Source organism: Podarcis bocagei (assembly GCF_964188305.1).
Source record: "Podarcis bocagei genome assembly, chromosome: 15".
NCBI classification, from domain to species: Eukaryota; Metazoa; Chordata; class Lepidosauria; order Squamata; family Lacertidae; genus Podarcis; species Podarcis bocagei.
Genome location: NC_138141.1, coordinates 32986659 through 32999515, shown reverse-complemented (window position 1 = coordinate 32999515; position 12857 = coordinate 32986659). Strand labels below are relative to the sequence as shown.

Here is a 12857-nt window from a genome sequence, read left to right as displayed (position 1 = left end):
TTTAAAACGAGGCTGCATTTTAAATTGCATTTTAACCTGCATTTGAAATTGGTCCCCCCTTTCCTCCCCATTATGTTTTTACTGTGGTTTTATTGGTGTTAGCTGCCCTGAGCCCGGCTCTGGCCGGGGAGGGTGGGGTATAAATAAATTATTATTATTATTATTATTATTATTATTATTATTATTATTATTATTATAGATGGCTACTAGCCATGCTTGTTGTCTTTGTCCATTGAGTTTTCTTGGCAGGGATACTGGAGTGGCTTGCCGGTTCCTCCTCCAGGTGGATCACATTTGGTCAAAACTCTCCACTATGACCTGTCCATCTTGGGTGCCCTGCTCGGCATAGTTCATAGCTTCTCTGAGTTATTCAAGCCCCTTCGCCATAGTTAAAGCTATGGTTTTCCCAGTAGTGATGTATGGAAGTGAGAGCTGAACCATAAAGAAGGCTGACCGCCGAAGAATTGATGCTTTTGAATTATGGTGCTGGAGGAGACTCTTGAAAGTCCCATGGACTGCAAGAAGATCAAACCGATCCATTCTGAAGGAAATCAGCCCTGAGTGCTCACTGGAAGGACAGATCCTGAAGCTGAGACTCCAATACTTTGGCCGCCTCATGAGAAGAGAAGACTCCCTGGAAAAGACCCTGATGTTGGGAAAGATGGAGGGCACAAGGAGAAGGGGACGACAGAGGACGAGGTGGTTGGACAGTGTTCTCGAAGCTACCAGCATGGGTTTGACCAAACTGCGGGAGGCAGTGGAAGACAGGATTGCCTGGCGTGCTCTGGTCCATGGGGTCACGAAGAGTTGGACACGACTAAATGACTAAACAACAACAACTAGCCATGCTGGCTGTGCTCTGCCTTCATGGTTGAAGGCAGCAATGCTTCTCTCGAAACCACAGGAGGGGAGAGTGCTCTTGTTGCTCAATTCCTGCTTGTGGGTTTCCCACTGGAGCATCTTCTTGGCCACTGGAAGAACAGGATGCTGGACCAGATGGGCTATTGGCCTCATCCAGCAAGCTCTTCTTCTGTTCTAACATTCTTAAGTCTCAGGAGTCAGCAGAGCGCCAGGTAAACAGTTTCAATAAATCTCATCTCTTGGCAGAAATGTGCTGACAGGGCTGCAATGGCTAGAAAAAACATTTTGGCTCTCCTGGCATCAAGGTCCAGCTCTCTTTCTTTCTCTCTGCTTCTCTTCCCCTGTCGTTCTCCCTTTAAGCATCATAATTCCTAGCAAACAGCGGGGGTTGGTTGTGTCAGCCGCAGTGTTAAAAGCGGGTTTGGGACAGAGTGCCAGCTCAGTTGGCGGTGACACCGTAAGGGTGGGAGAGAGAGAGATCTGATTCAGTTCACCTTTCAAAGCAAACCTCCCACATCTGCACATTCCAAAGCAATGCAGCAACCAAAACGCAACTGTCCTTTGAAACCCACACTTCTTCGAAATTTGCAATGCAGTACTTCAACCAAGTGAGATGTACAAACATGCACTGACTGGGGCAAAGTGTGTTTCGATAAATGCACATATTAGCAAAAAATAATAATAACAGACCCAAATGCATCCTGTGAGAAAAAGCTGCTTTGCAGAAATGGGTGCAAAGTTGCACAGGAACATGTGTTTAGTTGGGGAAAATTCTCATGCAAAAACTGGTGGGTTTTCATGTAATCTTTTCAACCCTAAAGAAATTGCAAACTGAGCTGGGAATGTGGAAAGCTGATCCCTCGATCCCTAGTGATGTGGGAGTCCTATCATGAGTGGAAACTTTTAAAGGGGTTTATTGCATGGTTGGACCTAGATCTCTTTTTTCTTGTCTGAGGGTATTCCCCATACGAACACGGATGGGAATGTCATCCAAGGCCACATTCATGCCGTAAAGAACACTGATAGAACAGAAATGTGATTCAATTCGCACTGAAAGACGCATCCATCAAATTCACGCTTTCCAAAACAATCTGAGAACTGAATCACAACTTTCCCTTGAAATCTACACCTATCCGAATTTTGCAAATGCTGTTCCCCTACCAAAACTGCATGCATTGGGGGCGGCGGGGGGGGGGATAACATGCAGAAATATATTTTACATTAGGAGGAACTGTTTGCAAAAATGTGCAAATTAGTCAAATCTGCATAAATAAATGTGTTTTTAGGATAAACTTGCTGATGAATTTTCACGATGGTTTTTTTTTCTTCCAAAAAAAGATAATCGCAAATTGTTGCATAAGGTGGAGGAATGAATTTCCTCCAAAAGGACAAAACCAAAAAGGATAGATCTTCTCATCTGTACAAGCAAAAGGCACTCTCATACATCGTTAAACAACCCTATACCAAGCCAGACCTTCAGTCCATCTAACTCAGTATTGTCTACACTGACTGGCAGCATCCCTCAAGGTTTTTAGGCAGCCCTACCTGGAGATGCCACAGGGGATTGAACCTGGGACGTTCTGCATGCAAGGCAGGTGCTCTACCACTGAACTATGACCCTTCCACAATCACAATTCAAGGACACATTATTGACAGCCAAAAGCACTTGGGTAGACACAGCTGGTAAGTGGTGTGTGCCCTGAGGACATCCATAGCAAAGGTTGAGGAGCCACATCTGGCCCAAAGGTTCTCCCCTCCCCAATATGTATGCATAACAAGAACATAGGTGCATCCAGTAGCACTGAGTTCCATAGTTTAACCCTGTGCTGCGTGAATCTGCAGCTGCAGCCAGCATGGAGATGCCTTGCATTTCCTCTGACCCACCTGGCTTATTTTCTGTCTGACGGCTTTCCGTCCCGTCTTGTCTCTCATTGATCACAGTTATATAAGAGAAGCAGCTATTCCTGGGCTGATAGGATTATGTAAGTTGGTGTGCCACCTGTCCAGAGAATGGTGACAGCAGTGCGAGGTGGGGGGAGGGATGGAAAGGGAGGAAAGAATATATCTATAGCTCTGCAAACACTCACGCCAACACACCAATACACCTAAAGTACCCTCTGCCTTGTTTAGCTTCTCTCCTTAAAATGACCTCCTCCAGTATGAAAGCTGGGAAACTGCCAGACAACATGTATATATGGAGATTGTTTTTCTTCCTTAGCCAAAAGAAACCTGAACATTTTTATTTTTTACCTGAGGGCTAAATGCTGGTCTGGGCAACGTTTTGAGGGCTGCGTTCTGTTCTCAGAGGCAAAGATGGGTCCATCAAGGGGTGCCAATTTTGCCTATCCAAGGTCGGCTAGTTTCTTTCATGCCCGTAAAACCAAGATCAGGGTTCAAGGACACATCCCAGCCAAGGAAAAACACTCAAGGAGAGTGCAAGGCAAGGTCATTGAGGAGCATAGCCAGGGACAGTTCCAAGGGCCAGGCAGAGAGGCTTGAGGCTCACGTCTTCTGACTTTCACCTTCACTGGATGGCCCTAAAACACCCCAGTGGTTTCCTCCACAGCAACTGTGAGCAGGACCAAAGGTGAGGAAGTCCTGAGAGGGTTACATGCCCCATGCAACTACGTCCCTCTCTTCCTGTAACTTGCCCTCCCCCAATAGAGCATTTAATTTGTTTTGTTGACAAAGTGTTATAACTATATTAATAATATAGTTTTATAAGATGGGCGTTGACAAGCTGCAAGGTGTGCAGAGAAGGGCAATCAAAGATGATCAAGGGTCTGGAAACCAAGGCTTGCGAAGAGCGCTTGAAGGAGCTAGGTATGTTTAGCCTGGAAAAGAGGAGACTGGGAGGAGATATGATAGCCTTCTTCAAGTATCTGAAGGGCTGCCACATGGAAGAGGGAGCAAGCTGGTTTTCTCCTGCTCTGGAGGGTAGGACTCTAACCAAGTTACAAGAAAGAAGATTCCATCTAAGCATCAGGAAAAACTTTCTGACAGTAGGAGCTGTTCAGCAGTGAAACAGACTCCCTCAGGGCGTTGTGGACTCTCCTTCCTTGGAGGTTTTTAAGCAGAGGTTGGATGGCCGCTTGTCAGGTATGATCTAGTTGGGATTCCTGCATTGCAGGGGGTTGGACTAGATGACCTTTGGGGGGGTCCCTTCCAACTCTACGATTCTAAGATTCTAATAATAAAAGGGTGTCTAAGCTCCATGTATAAAATAATATAAAACAGTTATCAGGAAGACATAGGCCGCCTTCACACCATGCAGTAAAAGCACTGTGATATCACTTTTAAAAGTCATATCCTCCCTCAAGGAATTATGGGAGCTGTAGTTTGCTATGGGTCCCCAGAGTTCATTGTAAAGAGGGACTGAGTGTTAAACTACCTTGGGAATTATAGTTCTGGGAGGGGAAACCCAGCCAGATGGGCAGGGTGTTGTTGTTGTTGTTGCTCTTCTTCTTCTTCTTCTTCTTCTTCTTCTTCTTCTTCTTCTTCTTCTTCCTCTTCCTCTTCCTCTTCTTCTTCTTGTCTCTAAGCATTCTTAACAAACTACAGCTCCCAGAAGAGCCAGCTGTGCACCAGGCCAATGGTCCAGACTAGCATCCTTTTCTCACAGTAGCCAGCCAGTTGCCTCGGTGGGAAACCCACAAGCAGGATTTAGCACAAGACATCCCAATATATGAGTCACAGGACAGTGACAGCGAATCTCAGGCCAAATGTGACCCTCTTGGCTGATCTGTCTGGCACTCAGAAATCTCCCCAGGCCATGCCGACTACTTGGGCCACACCCACTCTGCCCGAGCCACACCCACTTTCTAGGCCACACCCTTTCCCCTAAGCCACACCCCTCACTGGCCCTTCTTTGTCCACTCCTTACATGTTTTTGCCTAGGTGAAAAGTGCCCCCCCCCCCAATTTTCCACCTCCCACCCTGGGAGGAATGTGGTGGTCGAATTGAAAAGCATCCCTCGCCTCTGTCCTGGGAAGTGAGGGCATATTTAACAAATCGCTAACCTCAGTGGCAGCTTCATCTATGGGTGGTTCAGCTCTCTAGCTAGACTGGTGTAATCAAGGCTGGGGAGGGCAGATCGAATGTCAGATTCCCTCCTCAGCCACCATGAAGCCCATTACTCTCATCTTGCCACCTAGCCTACTTTGCAGGACTGATGTGAATTAAAATGGGGGTCATTTGGAGGATGGGTGGAATATAGCTGTAATCATGATGAGAATATCAACAATAATTTAATACGTCCCCCCATTAGACATACCCTGAAAGCAGAGCTCCAGAGCATCACACTACAAAAATAGTATAGTATTATATCTCTCTAGGGCTGTATGGGGTGTTAGAGGAGGGGTAGTATCTCTGGTACCTGGTTAAACCACAGAGCCTAGGGCTTGCCGATCAGAAGGTTGGCGATTCGAATCCCCGCAATGGGGTGAGCTCCCGTTGTTCAGTCCCTGCTCCTGCCAACCTAGCAGTTCGAAAGCATGAAGTGCAAGTAGATAAATAGGTACCACTCTGGTGGGAAGGTAAACGGTGTTTCCATGCTCTGCTCTGGTTCGCCAGAAGCGGCTTAGTCATGCTGGCCACATGACCCGGAAGCTGTACGCCGGCTCCCTCGGCCAGTAAAGCGAGATGAGCGCCGCAACCCCAGAGTCAGCCACGACTGGACCTAATGGTCAGGGGTCCCTTTACCTTTACCTAGTACCTCTGGTGGGGAACACGCCGTACCCCTTCTGGGAGAGTTTGTTCACCTTTGGTCCCCACCCTTCACTCAGCTCTCACCTGTGGATACTAGAAGCTCTCAGCATGTAACAGAGGCCACACCCTGGGAACGACTTTGACTGGCCAGCTAAACCAAATGAAGGTAGCCAATGGGTCTCAAACCCTCTGTGAGTTAGGGACTTCCTCTGTTTGTGAAGACAGGCTCTGGCAGATTGAGCAGATGAGACCAATCGTGGGTCCATGAGTCAAGAAGGCGGTTTTTGCCTGTGCTGTAGAGGGAAGTGAGGGGCAGATGGGCCTCATCAACCTGGGAAGGCAGCCCATCTAGGAGAAGGAAAACTGATTCTAAACCTCACTGCCTTGAGGGATATTTTCAGGAGGAGAAAAGACTAAGGAGTAAACCCTACGCAAATCTGGAGTCCCTAAGATGGTTGTATACCTCTTTCTGGCAACTCCTGCAGCCAAACGGCTGCCAAATGCATGGTTCTGCTTTCCTTTGGACCACATCAGCGAGGCTGAGAGGGGGGTCTTGTTGCCTGAGCAGCCCAAGACGTCCATACACACTGCCCATGCTTGCGCCCCAGGAAAGTCACTTTGAGGCTGCTAACACAGTGGTTTGACTTCACCCCTGGAAGCACACTCCAGACAGATGGGTGTACAGTTTGGGTGAGTCACAACCTAAGTGATTTGGAATGGCTCGAGCAAGTGAGCCCTGCTACAAGTGAGGCCACACCCACCCACAAAAAAAGCCCTCAGGAATGCTACATGCTTAAAGCCTTGCAAGAAATTATAAACAGCTGGAGCAACTGCTACACAGGGGTGGAAGGGGGAAGACCTCTGCCCAGGAAAGAGATTGGTTGGAGTATGGGTGTGGGCCTACATTACTGGGCTGTTGTGAGGATTATTCAGGCCATGCCTAGGAAGCATTCTGGACACTTGAACTGCACTTTTGTAAAACACATAACGGTCTTTGACTTAGATCTGTGCCGGACTCAAAATTGTTTTTCTGTAGGTTTCTTATTGCTAAATGGCTTTGGGATGCTTTATGCGATGCGATTCAGAAATGAAATGAAGAGATGCAAGAGCTCATTGGCTAAGCAGGTGCCCCCTGGCTGGGTTCGATCCATCAAAAGAGGATCTCCAGCAGCATTAAACCTTGGAGAGCCACTGCCAGCCAGGGCAGACCAGGGCTCGTGGTCACCACTGTGCACCTGCAAAAGATAAACAACCCCTCCAAAAGCCGTAATGCGCAGGAGACACTTTGCTCTCAATGGCTACCAGCCACAATCACTACGCTCTGCCTCCACAGTTGGAAGTAGTACTGCTCCTGAATGCCAGTCGCTGGAAACCACAGGAGGGAATAGGGCTGTTGTGCTCAGATTCTGCTTGGAAGTTTCCCACAGGCTTGGCCACCGTGATAACAGAATGCGGCACCAGATGGACCACTGGCCTCATCCAGGAGGTCCTTCTTCCTGCTCAGTTCCTGTGTGCATTGGCTTGGTCCCTCCTACCTTGAACACAGCTCCTCAAACATGCCCACGTTTCACTGGATGCCAGGACTGGGCACCCTCTCTCCCTTCTGTTTAGAACAGATGAGATGTGGAAAGAGCATCTCTCCGTCAGCAAGGGAGGAGGTGGGCTCCCCACACGCAATTGATGAGGCGGCTGATTGGCGGGGCATCATTCTGCGGCCCTGCCTCTTTCCCCACTCTTTCCCGAAGTGGCACCCATTTTGCGTTGTGCCACACACACCCCTCTTTGGTGACTGGCACCTACAGCACTTTCTCAAAGTTTCAAACAAGTCAGTTGCTGGAGTTGACAATCCTGGGTGAGTTGATGTAACGGTGAGACACTATCACCGTTATGATGATAATGGGATTCATTAGCTGAAATTCCTGCATTGCAGGGGGTTGGACTAGATGACTCTTGGTGTCCCTTCCAACTCTACTACAACTCGATTCTTTTCTTATTATATCATCTTCTAAACCATCTCAAGGCGATTTACGCATAAGATAATTAAAACCGTTAAACACACAAAAACGACCAATACGCTCAAAACAAGCCTGGATAGCTCAGTTGGTTAGAGCGTGGTGCTGATCACGCCAAGGTTGCGGGTTCGATCCCCAACAGCTGCATATTCCTGCATTGCAGGGGGCTGGACTAGATGATCCTCAGGGACCCTTCCAACTCTACACTTTTATGATTCTAAGACTAAAACCCCAACAAGTGGGCACTTATGGTAAACACCTTCTTATGCAGGCAGGAAAGGCCATGAGAACAAAGGGGTCTTCCACCATTTCTGGAAAATACAGATAGTGGCTGCCTGTTGTATGTTGTCAGGAATGTTGTTCCATAGAAACAGGGGCAGCCACCTTGAAGGCCCTGCTCTGAGGTCCAGCAGAGAAGGATTCTGAGATCTTTGGAACTTGCAGGAGAAACTCCTCTGCAGTGACCTACTATGTGTTTAAAGGAGGAGGTGACCTCTTAAATCACCTGGTTCTGAGCAGTAGGGAGACTTGTGTTTTAGTAATGACACTTTGAATCTGGCCCAGTAGCAGACTGGCAGCCCATGCAGATCCCACAAGCAAGGTGCTATATACTGGTGGGAGCTTGCCCCCACAAGCAACCAAGCTACTTCATTCTGCAGCAGCTGTAGCCTCCAGACCCACCCCAGGGGCAACAAGGCAGCTTCATATATGGACCATTGTAACTTCTCTCTATCAGCCAGCCAGGTGACCCTGAGTACCCTCAGGCAGGCATGAAGGTAAGGACTGTACCTTGATTATTTGCCCCTGACACCTGGGACTCCAAGGTACAGTGCCTGTGTCCATGAAGGCTCCATTTAGCTAACGTTTACAGTACATTCACAGGCTTATCCTCTATTTGGGTATAATTATGCTGCGCTGTTGCCACGGCATTGTTCCTGTAATTATTTGATGCCCCAGGACAACAAAACCAAAGGGGAGCAGCACATTGTCCCTTCTGCCCTTGGCCAGGGCATCAGGGGCCCTGGAAAAGATTTACCCCCTGCATGGCGCCATCCATTGGCCAAAGAAGCAGCAGCAGTAACTTTACTTCCTCCCTGCCTCCTAGGGGGAGCAGAAGACTCCATTTCAACTGTCAATTGTCCTGGGGCTCCAAAGCAGAAAGGAAGCAAACTGTCCTCTAGCACCAACCAGGGCCACTGAGAGGCTGAACCCCCACCATGATCCCCCAGGAAGAACTCCAGGTCAAAGCAAGAAGCAGTCTGGCCTCATCTCCAGCTAGTGAAGGAGCAGATGTCCCAGTGCTTGCATTCCTCTTCCCTCCTCATTCCTTTTTTCCTTTTGTGTCATGTCTATTAGGTTGTGAGCCAGTGGGTGGGGACTGCTCACCTTTTAATATATGCACAGCACTTTAAAAATGTCAAGCGTAAGATAAATGTTAGATAATAGCTATTATTGTTATTATAATTATTATTGAGAATAATTTCATACAAAACCCTTCACTGCTTCCTTAAATGTTGACGAAGTTTGTGAGGGTTCCCTCTCCTCTCCATATTCTTGTATGTCAACTCACATTCAATACACAAAACTTTGATTTACTGTGCAAATCCCCACATGCCCAGATATATAAATATAGATATAGGCATACACACCTCCCCCACCTCCACCAAAAAAGCAGGCACATCCCTATTATCAGAAGAGCAGTTCTTCCAGTGATCTAATGCCAACTGAAACCCACCACCCTCCCAGCAACGCCCCTTCAAATTTACAGCTCAGAATTTCCTGGGAATCCTTCCAAGCCCTCCACGATGAATAATTCAGAGGTTGCACACCATCCTCAAATTGAGCAAACTTCTTCTCCCGGCTACCTTGGGTCAAAATTGCATCAATGAGATATCTCCCCCTGAGCTTGGAGGACATCTGAGAGACCCCCGAGGAAACCCTTCCATCTCCTCTCCTTTAAGAACGGCATTTCTCTCCCCTGGAAAACTTTACCCTTGTTTGCTCCTGGCTGCAAACCTAGAGAAAAAAACCCGTTTGGGGAAAAAAGACCCAACATTTTGGGGGGGAGGGGGAGGGAACCAAAGCGACTCTTTTGCCTCTGACATCCCAGCATCCACTATCCGTGTCCCTAGACAACTAAGCTCAGCTAGTCAAGGAGAAGACCAGTGTCTGTCCTTTTCCCCACCAGCCTCTGAAGGAGAGCTGTCAAATTACTGTAGTTGAGTGTCCCCTCCATCTGTCTCCCTCTCCCCCTCCCCCTCTCTCTGTGAGTATTGCTCCCCCTTTTCTATCCTAGAAAACTGAGGTCTTGGGCGTGTGTTGTTGGGGAGAGGCATGGCACACACACACCCGCCTCCCTTTGCATCGACCCAACCTCAACCAGAGTCTCATCCCGTCCAGCCTTGCTTATTTGTTTTCCAGCGCATGCAGGAGAACAGGGTTGTTGGGAGAGGCCAGCCTTTTCTAAGCCTTCCCCTCCCGGGAGACACAACGGCGGACAATCCTCCCCACCCCCAGCCCTTGCATGGTGCCTCCCCCCCCTCCCCACCTGCTCTTTGCAAAGAAATATCAAGCACACAGCAGATGGGACTGCAGCCAAGATACCTCCTGCTAGCTCTGCCTCCCTCCCTCCGCCCCAGACGCTGACACCAAAACGGCTGTGTCTTCTAACAAGCCTTTGCGATCTGTAATTGTCCCCCCCCCCTCCTTGCTTCCACTTTCCCAGCAGACGCAGGCAGAGCGTACACCTTCAGCCCCCCAACCCCCAGCCAGGATCCCCCCCGCCCCACATCTCCTTTCCCTACCTTGCTGGAGAAGGAAGCGCAATCTTGTGTCCGTGCCAATAACTGCAGATGGGGTTTGGCCTCGCTCTTGCCAGCCTCGTTCTCCTTGGTTCCGCTGGAGCTCAGTCCTCCTGGCTCCCTGGGCCCGCCAGCCCTGGGCCAACCAGCCCTGGGACACCCCACCCTGTTCTTGCACCCTCCCCAAAGCCCACCCTCTCCGCTCCCGAGCGCACCCAGCTCCCCTCAAGGCTCTTGCGGGCTCCCTCTTTGCAGCATCCTCCACTACTGAGCTTCGCCTCCTGAAGTGCTGGACAGCTCCGTGCCATAGAGCCGGCCCTGGCTTGGTGCAAGAAGGGACGGCCTCCTCCCCGATCCACAGAGCCCCCTAGAGGAGAAGAGCGGGAGGCGCAGGAGAAAGCGGGGGGGGGGATCACGCTGGATTCTGGAGAAGAGTCTGAGAGCTTCTCGGTTTATTGCACTCGGCGCCGTTGGCTTTGAAAGCCGCTCCGAAAGTATTCTACAGGGAAAGGGCAAAGGGCAATGTTAAAAAGGGAAATGCCAAACAAACCGCAGGAATCAAAGAGAACCTCTTTGGAAATCGACGTTTGGTCGATACAGAAGTTTTTCCATATTGCCATATTTTCGTAGGTGAATGTTGTGCATTTTCTCAATTTATAGTTTTTCCAAAGGGGGGGGGGGAGGAACAGTGAGAAAAGGCTAGTGGGAGGGCATCCTGGTTGCATTTATTTGTTGCACTTCGAAATCAGGGTCTCTCAAACTTGGGTCGCCAGCTGTTTTTGGACTACAATTCCCATCATCCCTGACCACTGGCCCTGCTAGCTATGGATGATGGGAGTTGTAGTCCAAAAACAGCTGGCAACCCGAGTTTGGGAAACCCTGTTCTAAACTGTCTTTTAGTACACACTAGGGCACCAAGTCTGGTTTTACTGCTGGAAGCAATGCAATAAGGGTCGTCCTGCCCTGCTGCCATCCACTCCTTGCCCCTGCCATAGCACCCCCTTTACCTAGGTTATGTGGCGGCAGGGCAAAGTGTGATGGTGGCGGCAGCAGCTTCTGCCAACATCTCAGCTGAAATTGGCACTGATGCCTGTGGCGTTTCTCCACCAACAGTGGAGGTGGCAGTGTAGATGCCACCTCAGAGGTTTCTGCCACCCGAGGCAGTTGCGTCACCCCGCCTCATGGGTGGGCCAGTCCTGAGTGCACAACTCCCAGGATCCCTTGTTGTTTGTTAATACAGAAAGCCCATTTGATATTGCTAGAGCTTAGTAACAAAGAAGCAGGTCTCTGGTCCAAGGAGCTTAAGTTTTTAAACTACAGTACAGTGGTACCTCGGGTTAAGTACTGAATTCGTTCTGGAGGTTCATTCTTAACCTGAAACTGTTCTTAACCTGAAGCACCATTTTAGCTAATGGGGCCTCCTGCTGCCGCCACCGCACAATTTCTGTTCTCATCCTGAAGCAAAGTTCTTAACCCGAGGTACTATTTCTGGGTTAGTGGAGTCTGTAACCTGAAGCGTATGTAACCTGAGGTACCACTGTAGTTGCCAACCATTGTTCTAGATCAGGCTTCCCTGCACTCGCTACAGCTGATAGGCCTTGTAGTCCACAACATCTGGACTGAGGCAGATGGGAGCGGTGGTCGAAAACATCTGGGTTTGGGGCTGATGGACATTACAGTCCAAAATATCTGGGCTGAGGCAGGTGGCAGTTGTGGTCAGAAACATTTGGGCAGGATCTGTTGCAAGCTGTGGTGTGAATCATCTTTGCTGGGGGCTGATGGGGGCTATAATCTAAAACTTTTGGTTTGGGGCTGAAAGGAACTGTGGTCCAAAACATATGGCCAGGTTGAGAAAGGCTGTTCTAGAGTTCTCCACTCCTCCACAGCAGAGATTTTTTTGGTGGGGGGGTATGTGTGTGAAACCTTGTCTCATTTTTATCAATTTATTTTCCCAGGCGCTTCTTTAATTTGAAGCAACTTCTGGGATCTGTTGTGTGGCTCTCCTCACATTAGCAGAACGCTGTAGCAGAGCGAAGCTTGGCGTGTTGCTGCTGCTGCTGTGCGGTGCGGTAAATCACAGCCAGAGAAATTAAAATCCCTAAATAAACCGGTAAATGGCAATCATAAAACCTGCAAACACCCTGCATAAATCAGGAAGGGAAGCCTTTCTTTATATATATAGTAGAGCCGAGGAGGGGGCTGGGTGAGAGCAAATGCTTGAGGACACTTTGGGTAGAAGAGAGAAGACTGAAACGGGAAAGGAAGGTGACTGTGGGGTAGGTGGATCCCTGTGGGGCAGGGGAGAAAGAAAGTTGTGGGTCAGAGCACAAACAGAAGGTTGCAGGCCATGAACAGATACACAGCTGGAATCAGGAAGGATGCAGCGTTCCTTAAGGGAACTCCATGGTGGAGCATCTATTTTGCATGCAGAAGGTAAGAACATAAGAAGAATCTGATGGATCAGGCCAATGGCACA

At 49.0% G+C, this 12857-nt stretch overlaps 1 protein-coding gene across 2 annotated transcripts in view; it reads right to left on the bottom strand.

Moving 5' to 3' along the window:
• SRRM3 (serine/arginine repetitive matrix 3) overlaps nt 1-10716 on the bottom strand; it is a 107966-nt gene extending 97250 nt beyond the window's left edge. For both annotated transcript variants that reach the window (XM_081173011.1, XM_081173012.1), the window contains exon 1: nt 10385-10716. The gene's annotated coding sequence lies outside the window, so the exon portion shown is untranslated. The remainder of the gene's footprint in view (nt 1-10384) is intronic.
• Between the last annotated feature and the right edge of the window lie 2141 nt (nt 10717-12857).